The sequence below is a fragment of the Cavia porcellus genome, unplaced genomic scaffold (genome assembly GCF_034190915.1).
Source record: "Cavia porcellus strain 051 isolate PalLab524CR breed Dunkin Hartley unplaced genomic scaffold, mCavPor4.1 scaffold_8, whole genome shotgun sequence".
Classification (NCBI taxonomy): Eukaryota; Metazoa; Chordata; class Mammalia; order Rodentia; family Caviidae; genus Cavia; species Cavia porcellus.
Window position 1 is genome coordinate 37,027,889 of NW_026947491.1, and position 25,794 is coordinate 37,053,682.

The 25,794-nt window shown below is 39.9% G+C and overlaps 1 long non-coding RNA gene and 1 other non-coding gene across 2 annotated transcripts; one reads left to right on the forward strand and one right to left on the reverse strand.

The window, feature by feature from the left end:
- Window positions 1–2,436: 2,436 nt before the first annotated feature.
- Window positions 2,437–11,828, reverse strand: LOC106028931 (uncharacterized). Its single transcript, XR_001202579.2, has 7 exons — window positions 11,385–11,828; window positions 10,785–10,816; window positions 9,405–9,500; window positions 7,658–7,801; window positions 5,669–5,791; window positions 4,896–5,424; window positions 2,437–2,562 (listed from the first exon to the last, which is right to left on the reverse strand). It is a non-coding gene; the product is annotated as an uncharacterized LOC106028931 (long non-coding RNA).
- A 3,652-nt stretch (window positions 11,829–15,480) lies between these two features.
- On the forward strand, window positions 15,481–15,616 carry LOC111753326 (small nucleolar RNA SNORA2/SNORA34 family). The gene has a single exon (XR_002788144.1). It is a non-coding gene; the product is annotated as a small nucleolar RNA SNORA2/SNORA34 family (small nucleolar RNA).
- Window positions 15,617–25,794: the final 10,178 nt, after the last annotated feature.

Genomic DNA, 25,794 nt, shown 5'->3' on the forward strand with positions numbered 1-25,794 from the left:
ATTTTTGTTCATCACAACACCCCAGAGTTTCATGCGCCTTGCACATAAACGGTCAGTAAAGATTTGTTTAACAAATTAATGAACATGTTTGCTCCTTTATGGGAGTGATGAATAAAATAACATATTTATTCTTTAGCATTTTGTGAGCATCTCCCATGTGCTAAATGCTAAAGATTCAGATAAGTACAACAGGAACAGCTGGATACATGCCAATGTCAGCAACCAAGACCAAGGAACAGGAATGTTGGGGACACTTGTTGAAGTTGTGGGCCTATGGGGCATCCAGGTATACAGTCCAATCACAAGCTGGAGCTAATACCAAAATCCACCTGGGTCCACCATGCATTCATGCAGGAGCCAGAATGAAAGGGAAGGTTTTAGGGTTTCCTTAGGTTATACACCCAGACAGTAATACCGCCTTTCAGTCTTCAACTACCAAGAATAAAGCAAACATTTATAATACCTTGTCTTTTCGCATGAACTGATCTCATATATGGAAAGCCCTGAGCTTCCAGATGAAAGGTGCTACAGAACTGCAAAATTAGCTTTGCCAACTCAGAGGGAAGGTGGTGCCTGAATCCCCAGTGCCTAACAGCAGTGTCTGGACACGGCTCTTTTCCCAACCTGCCTTTCCATTCTAGGGCTTACGCTTTGATTATATGTGGTTAATATCTTAGAAAATTTGTTTATTCTTGCCTAGCGGCTGCCAAACTCCAAATAATCATGCAAATAGAAACAACAAATGTGCTAGACTCTTTTTACCAGGATCCACTAGATTGACCTTGTGAAGGGATTTCATGACTGGTAAACAGCAACATGACTTCTATCCAGGGCTCATTAGATTAGCTCTCTAGAGAAGGCAGCTGATTGTGGTCTCCTCTACACCGATCCTGCTCAGCTCCAAGCAGCTAGGTAGAAACTATGCCCCTTCTCCCCTAACCACAGTTAGGGATACCAGGAGCATGTAGGTATCTAGAATTGATCCAGTCCCTCCCTAAATCTCCTCAAAATGCACTCAGAAAGGAAACTAAGCATACTTCATAAACAGTAAGAATTTGACATAACTATGTACTTCAGGGAAGAAAAAAATACTTCGAATAGATTAGTCAAGAAAAGAAGGCTCTTTTGTGCGCATGCGCGTGCGCGCGCATACACACATACACACATACACACACACACACACAAACACACACACACACACACACACACACACACACACCTTGAATGAATTCCAGTACTGTAAAACTCGGAGCAGGGACTGAGGAGGAGTGGGCAGAGTAGTAAAGGAGGTGAGGATTTGCACAGAGGACCAGGGACAGCTTGCCAGCAGATGGCTTACCTATTCTAAGAAAGAACTGTCTGCAAAGAGCAAAAATAAAAGCAGCAAATATACTGGGTCCTCCACACTGATAAAGAAAGACTTTGACTGTGAAGATGCGTTTTCCAGACCTTGAAGGCTATTTGCTGCAAGGAAGCTTATCCTAGAGGAAGACTGGCTCATTGAGAATGGGTGTGGAGGAGGAGAAGGTGTCTGAATTCTGGGACCTTTTATTAAAGCTTGTTTTCCCTGTCTGAATCCTTTGGTTCCTGTGTCAGTGACAGTATTTATAACTCAGCTCCAGTGTGCCAACAAGTCCCATATGTTTCAGTTCTCTCCTTATCTTGTAAGCCAAGATAAGGTTGAAATGGATGTATTGCAAAAGATTTGTGACAGAACATACGCACACAAACACACAGCCTGACAGAGGACGGGTCCGTGTCTTACTCATCTTTGTTTGCCTCACTGTCTGTGCAGGTTCACACAAAGAAGATCCTCAAGAAAATTTCTCAATTAAATGTGCACATCCTTAAGGCAAAAGAGGAAGAGGGTATTCTGTGAGGAAGGCTTTTAGATTAAGGGAAAAGTAGCTGTGGGTCAGATATCAGGACTCAATATGGGAAAAAAACATCTTCAGCTATTAAAAAAAGCATCCTCTCCTCTCCCCACTCTCTTTCTCATTCATGTATTCATCTAACAGATTTTCACTCACCATATAAATTAGAGTGGCTGCCACCCACCAGTCACTTCTTTGAGTGCTAGGGACATGAAGATGAATAGGACAAAGTCCTGATCTGGAACTGAGTATGGTGTGGAACACAGATTAACAGCAATAAAATTCAATATTAGGTAGTATGGTAAGCTCTTTACCAGCATAATTTCATTTAGTCTAATTCTTTTTAAGCTCTAACCTACCTAAAAGTCACCTGGGAACTTTCAAATGGTGTTTCTAATTCAATAATTCTAATTCAATAATTCTGTTGCTCCACCAAGCTACCAGGGGCTTTCTATGCCAAAGGTTCTGGAACTACCTTTTGGGGACCAAGGATTTAAACATTTCAGCAATTCTAGGTGAAAGAAAACATCATTATCGTAAAGAAGAGAGAACCAGGGCTTGGTGAGATTAAACACAGTGGTATCTTTATTCATAAACTTAGTTCACTCGAAAATTCAGGAAAAGGTGACCATGTTCATGTCTGTGCAGGAAAGATGGCCAGAGTCATGTTCATCACCCACTGTAGAGTCTGCAAACGAAAACAAAATTTTGCCAAACACTTCTATTTGCAAACCAAATTGTTTACAAGCAAAAGAGTTCCTGAACCTAGGTACCATTGTAATTCTATAATTCATCTTTGGTATTGTGAACTAGGTGGTATCTGGCACCCCAAGCCGTGAAGTTATAGGTGAACAGTAACAGTCCATTGTTCAACGTAAGTGGTACAGGTACAATCAGGCCTGAGCAGACCCTACAGGTGTACATTTTAGAAGTGGCCCCAATGCTCCCTGCCACTCTGCCTAATCCCAGCCTGCATGTGTGGTTTTATAAATGTTCTCTGTAACCAGCTGACAAAGGGAGAAAAGATCCAGGCCAGGTCTACAGATGGTTCTGCATGTTCACCCAAAAGTGGACAACTAGATACTATATTCCTCTCTGGATATCCCTGAAGGGCAGTGGTGAGGGAAAAGTCCTCCCTGTAGGCAGAACTTTGAGGAGTGAAATGGTTGAAATGAGAGGTGGTTGGGTGGGTATACAAGTACATGCTGAGTCATAGGCTATAGTCTATGGTTTGGCTGTATGGTCAGGGACTTGGTTAGCATACTGATTATAAAGATATCTAGTAAGAAGGTATGTGAATCACTGGTGCCTTGGTTCATGAACTTAATTATTTCTGTGATTGGAAATAATTAAAAAACCAAATTGGAAAAGAACTGAATCAAATTCAATGGTTAGGTTCTGTGTTGACCTTACAAGGAAATTTGATTTGGTCTTGTCCGATTTGGTTTACAACCAGAACTGTGAAAAGAATTAAATTCATGAACCAAGGTTCCACTTTGTTCTCTATAAACAGGCAAAAATTGTGAAATTATTGTGTCTCATGTAAATGCTCAGCAACAGGTGACATCAGCAGAGGATTTTAATAAGCAGATACTTATGATCTGTTCTATGGATCCAGTTATCCTCTCTCCCAGGAACCCACTGTCATTCTCCAGTGAGCTCATAAAATGCCCATGGTGACTTGGAAGGTGGATATGTATGAGGTCAGTGACACAGACCTTAAGTCACCAGTGTCATCCTGGCTATGACTGTTGATTTCCCAATCAACCAATATCAGAGACCAATACAGAGCTTACAATATGAAACCATCCTCCAGAGTGATGAGCAGCTATTTGGTGGCCCATCGATTATGCTGGAGCACTTCTGTCATAGAAAGGCTAGTGTTTTTGTTCTTCCTAAACTGGGCATTTACTCTGGATGTGAATTTGCCTTCTCTGAATGCAATCCTTGTGCCAAAACTGCTATCATCTGTGGACTTAGAGAAATTTATCCACTGTCATATTTCACAGAGCATTGCTTCTGACCAAGGAACTCACTCCACAGTGGAAGAATTGTGATGATATGTCCATGCTCATGGATTTCCCTGGCCTTACCATGTTCCCAGTCATCCTGAAGCAGCTGGTTGATAGGATAGCAGAATAGCTCCTGAAGACTCATTTATTTATAGTGCCAACTAGGGGGCAGTGATGCGCAAGGCTGGGGCTTGTTTCTCCAGAAGATGATGTATGTTCTGTGTCAAATACATGATGTTGTTTCTTCCATAGCCAGGATTCATGGGTCCAGAAATCAAGGGGTGGGAATGGGAGCACCCCAATAACAAAGCCTTTGTTTCCTGTGCCCAAGACTTTTATGCCAAGACCTCTAGGGATGGCCTGGAGGTCTTGGTTCCAGAGAGAAGAATGCTTCCATTAAGAAACATAACAACCATCTCCCTTACTTGGAAGTTAAGGGTGTTGTCTGGCCATTTTGGAACCCTCATGCCTCTGAGTCACAGGCCAAGGAGGAAAAGTAAGGTGTTGGTTTGGGTGGTTCATCCAGATTATTAAGGATAAATTGGACTACTGCTTCAAAGTGAATATAAGAAAACGTATCTGTTTATATAAGAAAACATAAGTGAAACTCCTCTGCTTAAAGAAGGTAAAGAAAGTGCTATGTGTTTGAAAGACAAGATTATAAAGATGTATGAAGAATTTGAAATGTCCTGCATCATCATAGCAGAACTTTAGGGCAAAATTAATGAATCGAATTCCTTGAAAAATCAAATGGAATGATCGAAGCACTTCAGGACAAAGATGCTTTAAAAGTCAAGTCGTATAAAAAAGGCACTGAAGATCTCAAGGCATATAAAAAAGGCATTGAAGATCTCAAGGCGAAGCTGGTAAAATTAGACCTGCATCAAATGAAAACCGCCAAGAAATTTGAGAAGGAAATTACTTCTGCGAGAGCCACCGCAGAGCATCAAAAAAAAAGTCATGCGCCTGTTAAAGAAAATCTTAGAGGACATCAGCAGCTGCGACATACCTGGATGATCACAGAGCCTGGGGTTAGCAGAACGCAGAGCTGGTCCTGAAGATCAAGGACCTGGGCTGCACGAGGAGGTGGCCAGGCTGAGCAGCACAGCGAGTTGCTGAGCAATAACCAGCAACTTTCCAATGAGGTCAAAGCCTGGAAGCAGGGAATCCTCAACAGAGAGGCTCACGGAGAAGTAACCGAGGAGAATTTGCCGACTTCACCTGCTCAGGTGTCTGGAACCTATCCTAGAAGAGCCCCAACATCCCTGCTCAGGGCAGGGAACCCAATGTACAGGATCCCGCGCCAAAGGACTCGCCTAGGCCTCAGTGGTTTTTTCGGCATCCTATCCAGTTCACTGCTTTGACAACTCGAGCTTAGGCTTTGCCCAGAGGAGCAGCCTGCAGGCGTGGAGAGTGTGGACGCCAGGTTCCTGGCCAGCGCCTGAGGACAGGCCTCAGGACTTCGTGAGACTGACCGCCTGGAGACCACTGCGATGTCAGTGACCAGCAGAAGCTTTGTTCGGGTTTTCAGTTGGCCACTGCAATTGGAAGATGAAAGAACAAGAATAACAGCATAATGACAGCCAGACCTTCCTGCATATAATACTTTAAATGTTGACTTATTTTACTTATTTATCTATTGTAAAGAATAAGACTACTGGGGCTGGGGATTTAGCTCAGCGGCATAAGCGCCTGCCTTGCAAGCAGGCAGTCGTGAAGTCAATCCCTGGTACCGATAAAAAAAAAAAAAAAAGAATAAGACTACTAAAAATATTAAGTTACCGAGGGAAATTCTGTCAGCGTTGGCACAAAGTGTACATGGTTTTGTTATTCACGAATGACTTGGACATGAACAAAATTATAAACTTCATTTTAAGTGCTTGCACACTGAATAAACATGTACTTCTGAAAAAAAAGGACAGGAAACATACATGGAACATATGAGGTCTCTTAGACTATCTCTTAGTATTACTGTGCCCTGTAACTAAGGTCAATGGAAAACACAACAACCCTACCCAGCTAGAACTACAAATGACCCAAACCTTTCAGCAAGAAAATTTAGGTCACGCCCCCACTTAAAGTATGACCACTCAAGGCTCTTGATAAATGTAAAAGGAATACAGAATGGACAGACAGATAGCAGAAGAAAGTAGTTACAAATACCAGTTATAGCCATATAACCAGTAATAGAAGAATGAATGACTATATGGGTTCCTATTTTGTCATATGATTTTACATATATATATACATATACACATGCACACATTAATACATCTTTGTTTCTTTTCTCTCTTATTCCTTTGTCATGTAACATATTATATATTAATCTTATCAGTTTTTAAATATTAATTTCCATATTAGTTATAAGATATCAAGGAGAAAAACATCAATCGAGGATTTGCTCTTCTTCAAAAAGGAATTTTTTTAATTATTTATTTTTTATTAATGTATGTTTGCAATACATAATGACTACATTTACTGTGGGGAGTTGGTACATGTACATATTACGTCTTTATCCTTTATTGTGTGTTTTGCTGTATATAGTTTATCATGTTAGAATTATGACTCTGCGGTCTTTATTTGGAAGTGTGTTTTTAAAAGATGGATAGATAAAGCAAGTGGGTAGTGTACTTACAATAATTGATTCAACAAATGAGTCAAGTTGACAGGATTAAAGGATGATGCCCACATAACTGCTAAAACATTGTTTCTAGGTTTCTTTGTGAGGACATTTCTAGACGAGATTATCATTTCAGTCAGTGGACAAAGTAAAGAAGATAGATCTCGCTGATGCAGATGAACATCATCTAGTGTACTGAGATCCTAATAAATCCCAAAGACAGAGGGAGGGTTCTCTTCTTCATTTTCTCTTCTGGAGCTGGAGCACCTACTTTTTCCTGATATCACAGCCCAATGTCCTTAGGACTTAGATCAGAGGGCCGCCTACCTCAGTTGTCAGGCCTGTGGCCTCAGAATGAATGACACTATCAGTTCTCCTAGTTCACCTCTTTTCAGGCAGCATATTCTGGGACTCCTCAGCCTCCATAATTATATGAGCCAATTCCCATAATAAAACCCTTTTTTCTGTGTCTCTATATAGCCTATTGATTCTGTTTCTCTGAAAACCCCTGACTAGTTTAGTCATGCAGCTTGTACATGCAACAAACAGGTGCACTCCATATCTATTACCCACCACTCCCACACTGCCTTCCCCAAGACAACTGGTGGGATGGACCATAGGACTGTGACAGTTACTCATTGTACACTGGGATAAAAGGAAAGAGGGCCAGAGAAGACTCCCCAAGGGAGGAGTTATAAACAATACTAGGACTTAATGACATGTGGAGGAGCCCAGCACAGTGCTTCTTAATCTGTTTTTCAGTATTTCTCTCTTGAGACACTTTTTCCAGATCTCTACTTACCAAAACCTTTTAACACCATAGACATACTACGTGTGTACTTATGTACTATGATCCTTTGAAGGGCCACAAATAATTGTAATATTTAAGGTTTTTAAAAATTCATCCCCTCACTATAAACCAATATTGCCCCTGCTGAGAATGTAAAACCTAGCAAACTCCATTCACCTTGGAATCCATTCACCAATGATTTCGCAGAATTTTGAAATTACAGTTAAAAATAAGTTAAAGGCCATTTGCAGTTCTGCAAAAATATGAACAAGTGACCATCCATCCTTTGCTTGAGTACTTACCATACTGAAAACCCAATTACTTCAATAGCAACCCCATCCTGCTTTTAAGGATTCCTTACCAGAAAGTTCTCTTATTGTGAGCAGAAATTTGGCATGCCATGCTTGCATGCACTAGTCTGAGGTCTACCTTTTGTTGCTGAACAGATGTTATACAATCAGGAGCAGTGGAGAGGAGAGATATGTGCAATGTTCAGCTTCTCTCCCTGGAATACAAACAGTAATTGTACATGTTGTAAGAGTGATGGTCAACCTGTGTTTCTAGCCTTTCTATATATAACAGTTTCACGTAAAATTTCTCTTTTTGAATAAGCTACAACACACTGATTCATCTCAGTGTCAAATACAATTTCTCAGTCCTGGGGTGACTTTTAGGGATGGTAGAATAGTACAAAAGAAAAAATGATAGAATAAAGATAAGAACATTAGGGTAAGGGACCAGGGATTTAGTTCAGTAGCATAAGCGCCTACCTTACAAGTGCACAGTTGTGAGTTCAATCCCTGGTACCAAAAAAAAAAAAAAAAAAAAAAAAAAAAGAAAGAAAGAAAGAAAAGAAAAGCTTTAAGAACATCAGGGTGTAATTTTTTAAAGGCTACAGTTTTTTTTTGTTTGCTTGTTTTGTTACTGAGGATTGAACTCGCGACTGCACACTTGCAAGGCAGGCGCTTATGCCACTGATCTAGCCCAAAGGCTACAGTTTTGATTTAAAATAACATAGGTGACAGGGAAACAGATCAGTGACACAAGCACCTGCCTGGCAAGTGCAAAGTCCTGACTTCAAATCCTGGTACAAAAAAAAGCTATAAAATAAGATAGGTAACCATTCTAGAGCTAAAAACACTAATATAGCTGTGAAACATGAGTGAGGGAAGGAAGCAGGAGGTGGGTGATGGCGGAATGAGGATAAGCTAAGTTCCCACCCTTCATAGCGAGGGGTCAACAGGGTTGTCTAAAAGTGGTAAGCTGAGAATACACAGAGAAACATAGTTTGAGAGCCATGGAAATGGCTGTGAAACTCCAAACCAGGTGGAGGATTCTTGCTTCCCTTCCTTTACATTTAAACTATCTGATCTCTCAGCAAATATACACAGAATAATTAAAATTAAAAACAAAAGAATGCTGGGACAGAAAACAGTCACAGCACCTTCAATCACTAACTCGAGCCCGAGTTGAACCCACCTAATCTTGGATTGAAACTTCTCATATAAAAAGTGGAAAATACTCTAAGTCTGTATTTTGCAGAATCCCAGCCGTTACCACTGTTTAATGGTGCTGCTCTTGTGGTGGGAGGTGTGTCTGATTTCCTGAGTCTTCCCTTTCTCACCCTAGCCCCACACAGGCAGCCCAGAGATAGCTCAAGAGGATCCCAGAAATCTATATTTAAAACTACTAGTCCACATTACTGACTTTACAAATTATGAGTATAAACCATAAATTTAGTGGCTTGGAACTAATGCAGTACTTGCAGAGAACAAGAATCAGAATGCTCGCAGTCCTCTGTATTGTCTGATTTCCATCGTGCACACACGCACCAAATGAACACAGGAAATATGTTTCTTGTTACCAGTCACAATAAAAATGTTTGTTTTACCCCACTCTAACCTTTTTTGATTCCATGATGTCTCTGAATTATCTACCCTCTCTTAAGACCTTTATATGTAAAAGCCCAAATTGTAATAGAGTTTTTTTTTTTTTTTTGTCTTTTTCTTTTTTATCGGTACCAGGATCGAACTCACAACCTCCTGCTTGCAAGGCAGGTGCTTATGCCACAGAGCTAAATCCCCAGCCCCCGTAATAGAGTTTTTAACCTTTATGAGAAGTCTTCAGATTCCCTGTATGTGTCAAAGACTGCCGGTGAGCCTGGAGAGCTGAGTCCCAACAGGAAGATCCTAGTATGCTCAGACCTTAGGAGGAAGAAAGAACATAATTGGAAAGTCCCTTCAGGTGATTCTGATGCATATTCCTCTTCCCCTCCTCTCACTCTATCCACTAGACCAGGAGTAGAAAGAAGCTGGTAATGAAAATAATAAAAGACAAGTGGGAAGAACATAAATTACCAAGCCTCAGTTATTGAAGAGGATAGCCGTCGTTCCTCCTAACAAGTGAGTTTTTATGCAGTAGAAGCCTAAACTGATCAGGTATGTCCCAGATAGATTTCATTTTCATGAATGCAAATACTTAGTTTTCTAAATTTTTTCCACAAGTTCAGAAAAGCACAATGTTCTTATATAAGAAAGAAAATTAGGATACCACAGCAATAAGAGTAGTTTGGGTCCTAAAGTCCTGGGAGCTTCATGAACTTCTTGAAACTACAAAGGTTTGTATGGATGTGTACATTGGCTTCTAGTATAAAAGTTCAACCACTTTCAATAATTTCTCAAAGGAATATGAAATCTAAGAAAGGTTAAGAACCCTGGGGGTATAGGGTCCCATTCATCTAAAGCTCGGTGAGCACCTCTATCTTCAGGTGAAATTTTACCTTTACCTTGATCAACAGAAGGCTTGGTTTTTCCTCTTTGGGAAAGGCCTTGCAAAAGCTCACACATCTGCCTTACTGAGGACTCATCAGTTCGAAGGTGGCTAGCCTTCAATGACATACGGCCAGGGAGAGAGGCCTTGGGCACCAGTTACATCTGTTACCAGCTGGTGGTGAGCTGTGTAGCCTGTGAGCAAGACAGTGGGCAGTGGGGGCACAGGGAGAACCACAGATTTAGGATTCTTTGCTGGACATTTCACAAGATTAGGGTCTATAAAGTTCATACTAAGTCTTCCCTCCCCCCAGTTAGGAAAACATAGATAGTGCGCTTATTTTATTTCTTATACGATATAATAATGCTAGGATAAAAATGCCTCCATGGTGTAAAATTGACACATTCATTTTTTTACTACTAAAAACCTCCTCTTGTGTTCGGGAAATATCCCTCTCCAGAGTGTGTGCAAAGCATCAGGTAAAAACAGTTATCTTCCACTTACCACTAACAGGGTTCCATCTATCACTTCCTATGGCCAGAACAGGCGCTTACATTTCAAAGCAGAGAAAGGAAAGCTATCAACAACCATTAGACCCGGAGTGTCTGAAAGGTCTGTACTGTTTTTTCTTTTCACTTTTGTTTTTTGTTTTTTAAGCATGCAATTGAGAATTGCATCTAAAGATAGATAGTGCTTTGGGGATGATATTTAAATCCTACCTTATTCAGCCTCTGAGTTTCACTTTCTTCATCTGTAAAATAAAATAATAATATTCAATGCATTGAGTGGCCCCTGTGAAATTTTTAAAAATCAAAAGAGAGAAAACTCCCAGCAACTGCAGCTGCTCCACACATGTTGATCATGTACCCTCAACCTCCTAACCCCCTCACTCTTCACTCCTGGCATTTAAAATCCCCATTTCCAGGAATAGTGAAGTATCAGAAGGATACTCTTCATGGGATCAAATCCCCTCTGAAACATGCTTTATTCTCCCCCCCCCCCCAGTTGCTTGTATATGTCACAACTTCAAACTCATCTCCACATTTGCAGTAAAATAGGCAGGAGGAGAAGGGCTTTATAAAGTCCATACCCAAATACTATGCCAGAAGGCAAGATGTATTGGAAAGCAGACTTACGCAAGAGATTTGGCCATACTGGATTAATGTGAGATCTTATGGCTTCAGTTTAGATGAAAGATTGGCACCTTATGAAGTGGTCTCCACAGCAGCACAATGTACAAAGTGTGGGTACCCAGCCTCTGTGAAGCCTATCTGGTGACAGAGTCCAACTATAGCTACAGGAATGGCGTGGGTCCTCACCAGTGCACTGAAGCCTGCATTTCCAAACATGGAACAGGGTAAAGAGGTCACCATTTTTAGAATAAAATACAGGTCAAACATTGTTCCTGTGGGTTCCTCAGGGCACAGTGGCCATCACTCGGAGTCACATCAGGTCCTGCACAAGAGGGAGAGGAGGTCATACACATGTCCTCTGGAAGTAGAGAGAAAAGATCAAGCTGTACATCACCCAGCTACCATATGCCTGCAGAGTGGGGAAGCTCTCACTAGAGACAGGAGGAAGAGAGGGCAAGGAGGCAGGATGCAGGGAAGAGGAACAGTTTCTCTCTGGAGCACACATTCTCCGAGCCAATCTTCTGAAGCCATTTTATTGAGAGGAAGTTCATGGACATGGTAGTTGTGGACACTATAACTAGTGTTGTTACCACAGCTAGTAATTATAACAGCAGTAAATGAGGCTATGTACATGGAGTAGAGGGACATGAGAAATCTCTGTACTTTCTTCCAGTTTTTCTATGCAATTAAAACTCCAAAAAAAATTTTTTTAAACTCTCTAAACTGGGCATTACAGGTGGTGGCACAAACCTTTAATCTCAGACTTCTGGGAGGCTTAAGTAGGAGGATCACAAGTTCAAATAGAGCTTAGGCAAGACCCAGGGACTTAGCAAGAACTTCTCGCAAAATAAAAACACCTGGAGATATATCTCAATGTGAAGGCCTTGAGTTAAATCCCAAAATGGGGAGGGGTTGACAACTGTGTTTTTTCAGAAAAGTCAACTGATACTCTGGGCTCATTTGCCCACTCCCCAGATGCCCTGCCCAACCCTGCCTCAGGCCCAGGCTTGCCCTTAGATCTGACTACATGTCCAGTCCAGGTTTCAGCTGCTTAGTAGGAAAAAAAACATCCTAAGTACTAAGAGTCTGTTGTTGCTTTCCAAAAAAGCATGAGCTGTTCTATCCCAGGCGTATATGCTCAAATTGCTGAATGTCAGGAAGACAGCCATCTCCAGAATAAACAAGAGGAAATGAAAACATCATAGTTTAACACCTTTCTGTGGGCTTGGATGACCAGTGATACATGCCTGCCTGTTTCATCTGGCACCTTGTACTCATGGTATAAGTGGGCCTAATCACTTTTACTGGTCTTTTTACTAATAAAAATTAATACAAAGTCACCTGATTGGACAACCATGCATGTACCACCAGTGGTTCAAGCCCCTGGCAGTGAGACACATAAACTATAGCTCCATCATAAATGCATTAAGCCTATTTGCTCACCATCACTTTTTAAAAATTAATACACATTTGCAGTTCATGCAGTTTACAATCATCTTGAGGAGTGGTTACATATACAAATCACAGCTTTTTCTTTCCTTTTTTTTTTTTTTTTTTTTTGCGGTACTAGAGATCAAACTCACAACCTTGTACTTGCCAGGCAGGCACTTACGCCACTGAGCTAAATCCCGGCCCCTAGCTTGTTTCTTTTTAATCTCCCTCTCATTCCTTCACTCCCTTCCTCCTCCTTGAATTCCCCTAACTCGTTTTTCATTCTTGTTGATATTATTCATCTTAGTTCCTGTTACGGCATATAATTGAACAATTGAAGTTATTAGGTTCCTATATATGGTATATCTTTATTCTACTTGTTTCCCTTCCTCCTCCTTCACATCGCTCACACTTTTTTACCTTGGACCACTATTGTAAGAGATCCATTGTCTTGTCCCGTCTATTCTCTGCCTGTGCTGTGCCTCACTAAATTGGAAGATACCATATGGTATTTAAACTCATGTGTCTGGTTTATTTCACTCAACATTATATCTTCCAAGTGCATTCATTTTCCTGAAAATATCTCAAATCTGTCATGCTTTATAGCAGAGTAGTACTCCATTATATATAGATAACACATTTTGTTTATCCAATCGTCTGTTGATGGGTATATAGGCTGCTTACAGGATTTAACTATTATGAGTTGTGCTGCTATAAATATTGGTATATATGTATCACTATAGTATGATGTCATAAACTCTTTAGGGAAGATGGATGGGTCGTAGAGAATTTCTAATTTCACTTCTTAGAAAAATTTCCATACTGATTTCCATTATGGTTGTACTAGTTGACATTCCCACCGAGAGTGAAGGAGTGTTTCTTTTTTACCACAGCTTTGCCAGCTTTTGTTATTGTTTGATTTCTTAATGATTCCCATTCTTTTTGGAATCTTAGTATCATTTTAATTTGCATTTCTCTGGTGACCAGAGATGTTGAGATGTTGGTATTTTGATTGGGACTGACTTGAATCTCTTTAAAAGTTTTGGGAGTGTCTTAGTTACTTTTTACTTGCTGAGACAAAATACCTGATGCCCAAAGGAAAGGTTTATTTCTTTTTTTTTTTTTTTTTTTTTTTTTGGTCTTTTTTCCTTTTTATCAGTACCGGGGATCAAACTCACGACTGCCTGCTTCCAAAGCAGGCGCTTATGCCACTAAGCTAAACCTCCAGCCTGAAAGGTTTATTTCTTACAGTTTTTGGAGGTTTCAGTCCATACTCAGTTGGCTCCAAGGCAGGTTGGCATGGTGGGGCCGCAGTTCATGGCTGCTGCATATGGCAAGACAGAACAGCAAAAGAGCAAGACATGCCTTCTTCCTGCCATTACATTACATCTTGGCTCCACCCCTAGGCCAGTGTAGCACTCACACACCCAATCTAAGCACCAGACAATGAACCAATCACAAATACATAATGCAAATTCATAAGGCCTGGGGCCACCCACATAAACCATGCCAGGGAGTATAGTCATTTTGACAATATTGATGCTTCCTATCCAGGGGACATCCTTCCATTTTGAATGTCCTCTCAATCTCCTTTTTCAGAGTACTGTAGTTTTCTTTGTAGGGGTCCTTCATTTCCTTAGTTAAGTTAGTTCCTAGGTATTTCATCTTTCTTGAAGCTACAGTGAATGTATACTTTCCTTCTCATTCCATTCATTGTTGCTGTATAGAAATGCTAATAATTTTCGTGTGTTGATCTTGTAGCCTGCTACACTGTTGAAATTTGTTATTAATTCTCAGGGGTTTTCTGTTGGAGTTCTTTGGGTCTTCCATATAGAGTATCATATCATCTGCAAACAATGGTAACTTGAGTTCTTCTTTTCCTATATGTGTACCTTTTATTTCTCTTGCCTAATTGCTCTGGCTGATGTTTCAAGTACTATGTTGAACAACAGAGGTAATAGTGGACATTCTTATCTTGTTCCTGACTTTAGGGGAAACTATTTTACTTTTTTCTCATTTAGTGCGATGCTGGACATTGCTTTGTCTTACATAACTTTTATCATATTCATGTATGGTCTTTCTGTATGTGTTCTTTTCAGGGTTTTTAACATGAAGGAGTGTTAGATTTTTGTCAAAAAGCCTTTTCTGCATCTATGGATGTGATCATATGGTTTTTCACTTTGCTTCTGTTTATGTGATATATTACATTTATTGACTTATGCATCTTGAATCATGTGTAATAATGAAACCTACTCAATCAGGATGTATGATCTTTTAATAATATGCTATATTCTATTTGCTAATATCTTGTTAATGACTCTTGCATCTATGTTCATTACAAGATTGGCCTACAGTTTTCTTTTTTTAGTCAGGTCTGTATTTGATTTTGGGATCAGGGTGATACTGGCTTCCATAAATGACTTTGAGAACACTCTATTCCTTTTAATTTCTTTGAAGAGCCTGAGGAATATTAGTGATATAACATCCTTAAAGTTTTTGAATTCTAATTCTGCAGTGAATCTGTCAAGTTCTAGGCTTTTTTTAGTTGGTAGATTCTTTATTATTGTATCAGTTTAATTGCTTGTTATTAGGTTGTTAAGCCTATTTATGTCTTCTTGGGTTATTTTTAGTAGTTGTATGTGTCTAGGAATCTGTCCATTTCTTCAAACTTTGGTAATCTTTGGAATATAATTTTTCAAAGTAGCTATGATCTCCTGGATTTCCAAAGTGTCTGTTGTGATTTCACCTTTTTCATTTCTAATTGCATTGATGTGTCTTTTCTCATTTTCTCTTGGTAAATCTGCCTCAGGGTTTTTCTATTTTATTTACTCTTTAAAAAACTATCTCTTTTGTGGCCCTGAATCAAGGCCAGCAGCTTCTTGGCACTGTTGGTTTTAAACAGGAACCTAAAGAGATGTCTTTCTATGATCTGTTGGCCAATTCAGAACTTGACAGTGAAACGATCAATTCACTACAAAGAAACAGCTTAAAGCAACCCCACCCTCTGTGAGCGGCTGTGAACGTGGCAGGCTGTGGTGGCACAGGACGGGAGCCATCAGTGTTTACTGGGCCCCACGCCATGCTGGACCTGGAGCGCTAGGAAACCAATCAACCCTTCCCTCCCTGGTGAGCGGCTGTGAGCATGGCAGGCTGTGATGGCCCAGTACAGGAGCCTCTGGTGTTTACTGGGACCCGCACCATGCTAGGACCTGGAGCACTTGGAAAGCAAGCAACTCCTCCCTGACGGTGAGTGGCTATGAGTGTGGCAGGCTGCGGTGGCCCAGGAAGGGAGCCAACAGTGTTTACTGGGATCTGCACCAAGCTGGAAACCAAGGAATCCCTACCGCTCTGCCTGTTTTGTTTTGTTGAACTTCAATATACATGAAAGTATGGACAGCTATTTTGAAGAGAATGAGAGACTATGACAGCCATTAGTGACTTCCCTATTGTCTGGTTTTGAAGACCTAAAACACCTTCCTAATTCTGTTCAGATCAGTTTTATACTACGTTGTTTTGTATGAATTCTCTGTATGTGAAGACATGGACAACTATTTGGAAGAAAATGATACAACATGATAGATGGTGAAGATCTCAGGTTGTCTAGCTTTGAAATTTATATCTCTTACATTATTTCCTTATGTCCTATTTTGGTCTGTATTGTTGTGATTAATTTTACCCCCTTTAAAATAAAATTTAAATAAATTTTAAAAAGCTATCTTTTTTCATTCATTGATTCTATTTATTGGTCTTTTTAGACTCAATGTCATTGATTTCCACTCTCATTTTTATAATTTCCCTCTTTAATTTTGTTTTGGGTCTCGTTTGTTGTTTCTAAAGTGAGAATTAATTTTCCTCGTAGAACTGCTTTCATAGTGTCCCAGAGATTTTGATGAGTTACATAATCACTGTCATTGATTTCTAGAAATTCTAAAATTTCTTCTGTGATTTCTTCTGTGACCTATTGGTTCTTCAGTAATATACTGTTAGTTTTCCAGGAGTTTTGGTCTTTTGTGAAATTTCTTCTGTTGTTGATTTCTATTTCCATTACAGATTTATCTGAAAGTATGCTTAGAATAATTTCTATTCTTTATATGTACTTAACATAAGCATATACTTAAGCAGACTTGTACATTATTATGTGCTTTATTTTGGAAAACATACTATGTGCTGCTGGAAAGAATGCACTCTGCCAGACAGCAGAGGAAGTCTATATGTTTAAGAGTGTGGTTTAGCTCAGAAATTTCTTTACTGTCTTTTTATTTAGCTGATTTACCTCTTCACAAAAGTGGAGTGCTAAAAACCTCTTCATGATTGTCTTAGTGTTTAGTTGATCTTCTAATTTCACAAGTTTTTGTTTTATGAAGTCAAATGTTCCACTATTTGGTGCATGTGTGTATTAATATTACCTCTTCGTGTTGGATTGTTCCTTTAGTATGCAGTGACTTTCTTCATCTCTCTTTTTGTTTTCTTCATCTCTTTTAATCCACTTGAACTTGAAGTTTACTATTTCTGATATTAGAATTGCCAGCCCTGCTTGTTTTCAGGATCATAGCGCATGAAATGTTTTGGGTTTTTTTTTTTTTTTTTTTTTTTTTTCGGTGCTGGGGATTGAACTCACGACCTCGCATTTGCCAAGGAGGCCCTCATGCTGCTGAACTAAACCCCCGGCCACTCTTATCCATCCTTTAATTTTTAATTGATGACTATCTTTTTGGATTAGATAAGTTTCTTGAATATAACAGATCTGTGAATTTTTTTTAATCCCATCTGCCAATCTGTGTATTTTATTTGGAGAGTTGAGGCTTTTAACATTGAAAGATATTACTGAATGGTTGTTTATTTACTGTCATTGCCTTCTTTATCTGTTGATGTATCCTTTGTTTTTCTTTTCCTGATGCATTTTTTGTTGCTGTTTATCTACTGACCTCACTGTTACCACTGTGTTTTTAGCTGTATCTGCTTCATTGTTTCTGCCAAGAGTACTTTTATTTCTGCTAGAACTGGTTTGGCATGCATATGTCTTCTGAGCTGGTCTTTTTCACGAAAGTGCTTTATTTTTCCATCTATTTGGAAGGGTAACTTTGCTGGGTGATTTATCCTGGGTTGAAAGTTATATGCTCTTGGGGCTTGAAATTCACTCCAAGGTCTTGGTCTTACACTGAGAATTCTGCTGTAATTCTAATTTTTTTACTTTCTATGTGATTCTTGTTGTTGTTTTTCTCTGGCTACCTTTAAAATTCTGAGTGTTTTTGTTTTCGTTTTTTACTGGTTATCTAGGAATCTGGATACATCTTGGTGAGCTTTGCCTTTCACCATAATTGTTGGGTGGCCTACAAGTGGCTTAATTGTATTCTAAACTCTTTTCTTATATTTGGGAATTTTTCTTCCATGATTTCTGCAAGCATGTTAATGAGTCCATCTGTGCTATCTGTGCTAGTTTTTGTCTAGCTCTGATTGGCCTTAGATTGGTCTTCTTCTTGTCATCTAGTAGCTGTTGGATGGTCTTTTCTACATCTTTTTTTTCTTCTTTTCTTCTTCCTTTTCTTCTTCTTCTTCTTCTTCTTCTTCTTCTTCTTCTTCTTCTTCTTCCTCCTCCTCCTCCTCCTCTTCCTCCTCCTCTTCTTCCTCCTCTTCCTCCTCCTCCTCCTCTTCTTTTTTGGCTTCTTTGATCTCTGTATTGTAATTCACTATTTTTTCCTCAATATCAGACACTCTGTCTTCACATTGTTCATTTCTTCAGTGTATAAATTCTACAGTTTTTTTATTTCAAGTATTTCTATCTGACATATTTTCAAGGATTCTATATCCTGGTTGAATCTGACATTCAGATTTTGAACTGTTTTGGTTAACTTGTCCAGTTCTGTACCTATTTCCCCAAAATTCACCATGGGCGTATTGGGTGAAATCAATGTGAACTTTAAGTTCATTTTCTCTTTGAACTCATTCATTTTCTTCGCCCTAAGAACTTTTCATAGAGTTCAGTTACCAGGCTTTTTTTTTTCTCCTTTTGTGTTCTCCAGCTCCGCTTTGGTGAGTCAGGGAGGTGGGGGTTTTGATGATCTGTTTCTTTGATTTTCCTATATGTATCTGTGTTTATTTTAAAATAGATATATTTAAAATCTATATTTTATCTTTTTAAAAAATTACACAAGGCTTCCTCTTTTCCCTTCCTTTTTTGTGCGGAGTCTGTTATTGCAGGCTGGGGACTAGATAACAGAGGAGGAGTTTGTGGCTAATATGGAGATTTGTAGGAGATGTTGCCTCCCTTGAATAATTTTCAGCTTTGCATGTCCAGGGCTGGTATTTACTTCTTCTGTTACTTTAAGTGGTTCTGAGTCTGTCCCTATGTTTTTCTGAAAGAATTACTTCTATTTATAACAGCACCTACAGACTCAGTCTCACATCATTTCTACAAGAGTCCTTGTAGGGACTCTTCCCCCTTTGGTCTATCCTCTGCATTGAGGTAGGTGGGGTGTGATGGGGAGACTGGGAGGGTTGGAGGAGGAATGTTAGAGACGAAGGGGGAGGTTTGAAGGAGGAAATGATGTAGAAGAAATACTGCTGGGGACTCTGATTTTATTGAGGTACTTTTAGTTGAGTTTAAGAGTTAGTACTGAAAGTTTTACAGAGGATGTGTGGGGGCAAGAGTGAGACATGAGAGAAAGAAGGTTTACTTGATGATTAAGGAAAACTATGTGGTTGTCAGAACTTGCTGACAGGAGGGGCAATAGCTAGGTACAATATAGAAGAGCGGAAGGCTTAGGATGGGGAGGATCAAGGAATGGTAGCAGAGAAGACAGGAGTGATTGTGAGGGAGCTAAGTACAGAAAATTTAAAAACTTGGGAAGGGAATTTACATGTTTGGAAAAAGAATAAAGAAATATATTAACAGTATTGCCCGGGGGATTGAGGAGAAAAAGTAGATAGGGAGCTGAGACAGAGGAGAGAACATGGAGACCTATTAAACCAGGGCCAGTGAAAGAACAAATACACAGAAGTAACAACCTAATAAACACAGGAAACCATAAAAGAACATAACATAACCTCACATACTAAATAAAACAAGAATCATACAGAAGTTTAAATCTATAAGATATCCTATGAGACCACACATTAAATATTTCAATGAGACATTGCATGTGTGATCCCCAAGTAGCTTCTTTGCCAGAGAGTTTGAGTGCTTGCAACCAAATAACTCTTCTGATCTCTCCACCACAATACTGAAGCTAACTCAGGCTCAGGACTTCTTCCTGCCAGGGTGCAGGGATTTTTGCAGAGTCTGATCCATCCGAGTTCTTGAGTTAGGAACTCTTGCTGTCCCTTTCCCTGGGTGTGACAGTGGATTTGGCAGGCTGGTTCACTAGCACAAACTTGTCCACCAAGTCAGGATTATTCCTGTGAAATCAAATCATCTACAGCAGTAACAGCCTAACCCATGTCAGTGGTATCTATCAGGGCTAGTTGACAAATAACATGCCGCAAGACCCTCTATTGAGCTTCCCTTGAGCCCAGGGAAGAAATCCACAGTGATAGTGTAAGCATCTTAACAAACCAAGTCTCAACCCATAATTAATGTGCACTAAATGCAATGGCTGTGTCTCCTCTAATAGTGAAAAGCAGCATTCAGTAGGAATTTTATAGACTGTTACCGAAAGCTGAGGAGGTTGAAGAGGGTGGAAGAGAAGAGAAAAAGATTTTTTTTTTTTTTTTTAATTCTCTGCTCTATGATATGGGAAGGAAGAAATTGGAAGGGGGCAGAGGATCCCAGTGATATCAAAAATATGTTATATGCTTGCCAGAGAACAGGCTTCTTGGAACCCATGACCCATGAAGTCTTGTCAACATTCTTATCAACTGAGTGTATCAGCGAAGAAGCAGAAGAAGTAGAGGAGGAGCTGGGCGGATCCGGAGTCCCTGCAGAAGCCCGTTCCTTTGTCTGAAGGACTGAATACTTCTGCAAGCAGAGAGGCATCGCAGCTTCCTGAGGCACCTCAGCCTGTGGTGAGTGCCCAGCACAGTCTGCCCAAATCTCAGACTGTTCCGGACCCCCCAGGCTTCTGGGTGCAGTGAAGTGGAGCAGTGGGTTAGAGGCCACTACAGCTGCCTCCCCATCCCCCCCGGCTACACTTGGAAGTCTGCTGAGCTCCTGACGGATGGGCGGGCCTACACTAACCCCCGAGCCCAGCCGCACCTAGCCATCTCCTGCAGAGGAGGAGCTGGGCGGATCCGGAGTCCCTGCAGAAGCCCGTTCCTTTGTCTGAAGGACTGAATACTTCTGCAAGCAGAGAGGCATCGCAGCTTCCTGAGGCACCTCAGCCTGTGGTGAGTGCCCAGCACAGTCTGCCCAAATCTCAGACTGTTCCGGACCCCCCAGGCTTCTGGGTGCAGAGAAGTGGAACAGTGGGTTAGAGGCCACTACAGCTGCCTCCCCACCCCCCCCCCACCCCCCACCCCCCACCCCCCCCCCCCCCCCCCGGCTACACTTGGAAGTCTGCTGAGCTCCTGAAGGATGGGCGGGCCTACACTAACCCCCGAGCCCAGCCGCGCCTAGCCATCTGCCTGCAGAGGAGGAGCTGGGCGGATCTGGAGTGCCTGCAGAAGTCCCTTCCTTTGCCTAGAGGACTGTGGATATCTCTGCAAGCAGGGAGGGATCACAGGCTCCTGAGGCACTGTGGCCTGTGGAGAGCACCCTAACCCGGCTGCAATTGAAGAGCTGTGGATCTTCCAAGGGGCAGGTGGGCGCACAGTGTCCCTGAGGCCCAGCTTGTCTGGAACTGCGGAGTTCTGAGCAGGCAGAGGAGGGACACTGGTTCTGCAGGCCCAATGGCTTGGGGTAGTGCGGTGTCAGAGGCTCAGTAGCTCCAAGCATAGAAGGGGATTTTCAACAGATCCTGAGGAAGCTTTCAAATAACACTTGAAACACAGAAATATACAAAATGACAAAACGAAAGACCAAATTACAACCTCAAACCTCCAGCCCATCTCAGGAAACCCTAGGAGCAATGTATATAGAAGAAAATATATCCCATCCACCTCATATATCGGACATAATAGCTACTGAAGTTGACAAACAACTCCAGGAAGCTTTAAAGAAATTCAAACTCGAAATAATCTCCCAGATAAAAGAAGAAATGATAAAAGAAATGAAAGAGATTCTAAATATATCTAAAGAAAACACAGATAAAAATTTGGAGGAACTAAACAAAAAGATAGAATCCCTAGACGAGCAATATAAGAAACAAACAGAATACATAATGCAGATGCACAGAGATATACAGGAAATAAAAAACTCCACTGAAAGTTGTAAAAACCGCCTTAATGAAAGTGAAGATAGAATTTCAGACCTTGAAGACATGATTGCAGCTAGTGAACAGGAAAGGAAAGATCTTTTGAAAATAACAAGGAATCAGGAAACAACAATTCAACAACTGCAAGACGATGCAAAGAAGAATAACATAAGAATGATAGGGATTAATGAAAGAGAGGGAGACAACATAAAGGATGTCAAGCGGATATTTAGAGAAGTAATAGCTGAAAATTTCCCAAGCATGAGATCAGAAACTGACATCAAGATCAGTGAAGCATATAGAACTCCAAACACTCATAACCAAAATAAAACTACACCCAGACATATAATAATCACCATCCCAGAAATCCAACACAAGAATAGATTACTAAAAGCTGTCAGAGAGAAAAGACAGATCACTTATAAAGGAAAACCTATCAGAATCACAGCAGACTTCTCAGCACAAACGATAAAGTCAAGAAGAGCATAGAGTGAAATATTCCAGATCCTAAAGCAAAATGATTTCCAACCAAGACTGATATATCCTGCAAAACTATCATTCAAAATAGATGGTGCAATACGATACTTCCATGACAAAGAACAGCTGAAGAACTTCATGAACACCAAACCGACCCTGCAAAAAATATTGAAAGACAGTTTAGATACACAAAGGAAAAAACCACTAAGCAAAGCAAATAATTAAACAGAACAGAAAGATAAAGATGCAACAGCAGAGAGATAACATTCCTACAATTAACCAGCATTTAACAGTAATAACCATTAATGTAAATGGTCTCAATGCACCAATCAAAAGAAACAGACTAGCAGAATGGATCAAGAAACAAAATCCAACCATATGCTGTTTACAGGAAACCCATCTAACCCAGAAGGATACTCACAGAGTGAAAGTCAAAGGATGGAAAACAATTCTTCATGCAGCAGGAATCCAGAAAAAGGCAGGAGTAGCCATTCTGTTTGCAGACAACGTGAACTTTAAACCAACAATGACCATAAAGGACAAAGAAGGTCACTACATACTTGTAAGGGGAAAACTCCAAGAGGAAGAGATAACTATCTTAAATATATACGCACCAAACTCCAGAGCACCAAGTTATATAAAACAATTATTAACAGAAATGAAAACTCAAATTATCAGTAACACAATTGTAACAGGAGACCTTAATACGCCATTGACACCAAGGGACAGATCAACCAGACAGAAAATGAGCAAAGAAATAACAGAACTGAATCATACCTGTGAAAAAATGGGATTGATAGACATATACAGGATGTTCCACCCAACAACATCAGAATACACATTCTTCTCAGCAGTACATGGATCATTTTCTAAAATAGACCATATATTAGCTCACAGAACATATTTAAACAAGTGCAAAAGAGCTGAAATCATCCCTTGCATGTTATCGGATCATAGCGCTCTGAAATTAGAAATTAATGATAAAAGATACTGCAAAAATCCCACAAACACATGGAAACTGAATAACACACTCTTGAGTAATCAGTGGGTCACAGAGGAAATTAAAGAAGAAATCAAACAATACCTAAAAGAAAATGAAAATACAGATACAACTTACCGGAACCTGTGGGATGCAATGAAAGCCGTCCTGAGAGGAAAATTTATTGCACTGAGTTCCCACATCAGGAAAACAGAACGAATACAAATAAATAACTTGATGCTACACCTCAAACAGCTAGAAAAAGAAGAGCAAGTCAAGCCCAAAGCCAAAAGAAGAGAGGAAATTATAAAAATCAGAGCAGAAATCAATGCAATAGAGACTAAGAAAACAATCCAAAGAATCAACAAATCAAAGAGTGGGTTCTTTGAAAGAATAAATAAAATCGATAAGCCCCTAGCCAACCTTATTTAAAAAAGGGAAGAAAAAGCTCAAATTCATGCAATAAGAAATGAAAAAGGAGAAATCACTACAGACCCAATAGAAATACAGAAGATCATCAACACCTACTTCGAAAACCTCTACTCTCAAAAGTTTGATAACACAGAAGAAATAGACAGATTCTTAGAAGCATATGAAGTGCCAAAGCTAGATCAAGAGGATGTAAAACTGTTGAATAACCCAATCTCTGTTACTGAAATTGAAAATGTAATTAAGTCCTTACCCACCAAGAAGAGCCCAGGCCCAGATGGATTCACTGCAGAATTCTACAAGAAATACAAAGAAGACCTAATGCCGACACTCTTCAAACTGTTCAATGAAATTGAAAGGGAAGCAATCCTTCCTAAGTCGTTCCTGGAAGCAAATATTACTCTAGTACCAAAACCTGAGAAAGACCCAACTAAAAAAGAGAACTATAGACCGATCTCCCTAATGAACACAGATGCAAAAATCCTCAATAAAATATTGGCAAATAGGATCCAGCAAATCATCAAGAAGATTATACACCATGACCAAGTGGGATTCATCCCAGGAATGCAAGGATGGTTCAACATACGCAAATCAATAAATGTAATCCACCATATCAATAAAGCCAAAAATAAGAATCACATGATCATTTCTACAGATGCAGAAAAAGCCTTCGATAAGGTCCAACATTTATTCATGATAAAAACTCTACAGAAAATTGGAATAGATGGTCTTTACCTCAATATAATAAAGGCCATTTATGACAAACCAACAGCCAGCATCATTCTAAATGGCCAAAAATTGAAAGCCTTTACTTTAAAATCAGGCACAAGACAAGGATGTCCTTTATCACCACTCCTATTTAATATAGTACTGGAAGTACTAGCCAGAGCAATTAGGCAAGAAAGAGAAATAAAAGGGGTAAAGATAGGAAAAGAAGAAGTTAAGTTATCATTGTTTGCAGATGACATGATACTCTACATAGAAGACCCCCTAAACTCCATTGAAATACTCTTAGATACAATAAATAAATTCAGTAATGTGGCTGGATACAAAATCAATACTCAGAAATCAATAGCATTCCTATACACGAACAACAAAATTACAGAGAGGGAAATAAGAGAAACTGGACTATTCACATTAGCAAGCAAAAAAATGAAATATTTAGGAATTACTCTTACGAAAGAAGTGAAAGACTTATACAGTGAAAACTATAATACACTGAAAAAGGAAATTGAAGATGATCTCAGAAAATGGAAAGACATCCCTTGCTCATGGATAGGAAGAACAAACATTGTGAAGATGGCCATTCTCCCAAAACTCTTATACAGATTCAATGCAATCCCAATAGAAATACCATCAACATACCTTATAGATCTAGAGAAATCACTCCTAGATTTCATCTGGAACCAGAAGAGACCTAGAATCGCAAAGGCAATTCTAAGCAGCAAAGGCAAAGCAGGAGGCATCACAATCCCTGACTTGAAATTATACTACAAAGCAACAGTAGTAAAATCAACATGGTATTGGAATCAAAATAGAGGCGAAGATCAATGGAATAGATTAGAAGATACAACCACAACTACAAACACACTCAACCACCTTATCTTTGATAAAGGAGCCAAGCAGGTTCACTGGAAGAACGATAGTCTCTTTAATAAATGGTGCTGGAAAAACTGGCTCTCCATTTGCCGAAAACTAAAGCTAGACCCATGTCTATCACCATGTACTAAATTAAAATCTAAATGGGTCAAAGATCTGAATATTAAAACAGAAACACTAAATCTATTGGAAGACAAAGTGGGTAGAAACCTTGGAGACATAGGAGTAGGTAGAGAATTCATGAACAGGACTCAAACCGCACGGGAAACACTTCCCAGAATCAATAACTGGGACCACATCTTATTAAAAAGTTTCTGCATGTCAAAAGAAATCTCCAGCATAGTGAAAAGAAAACCCACAAACTGGGAAAAGATTTTAGTGAACTCTCTCTCAG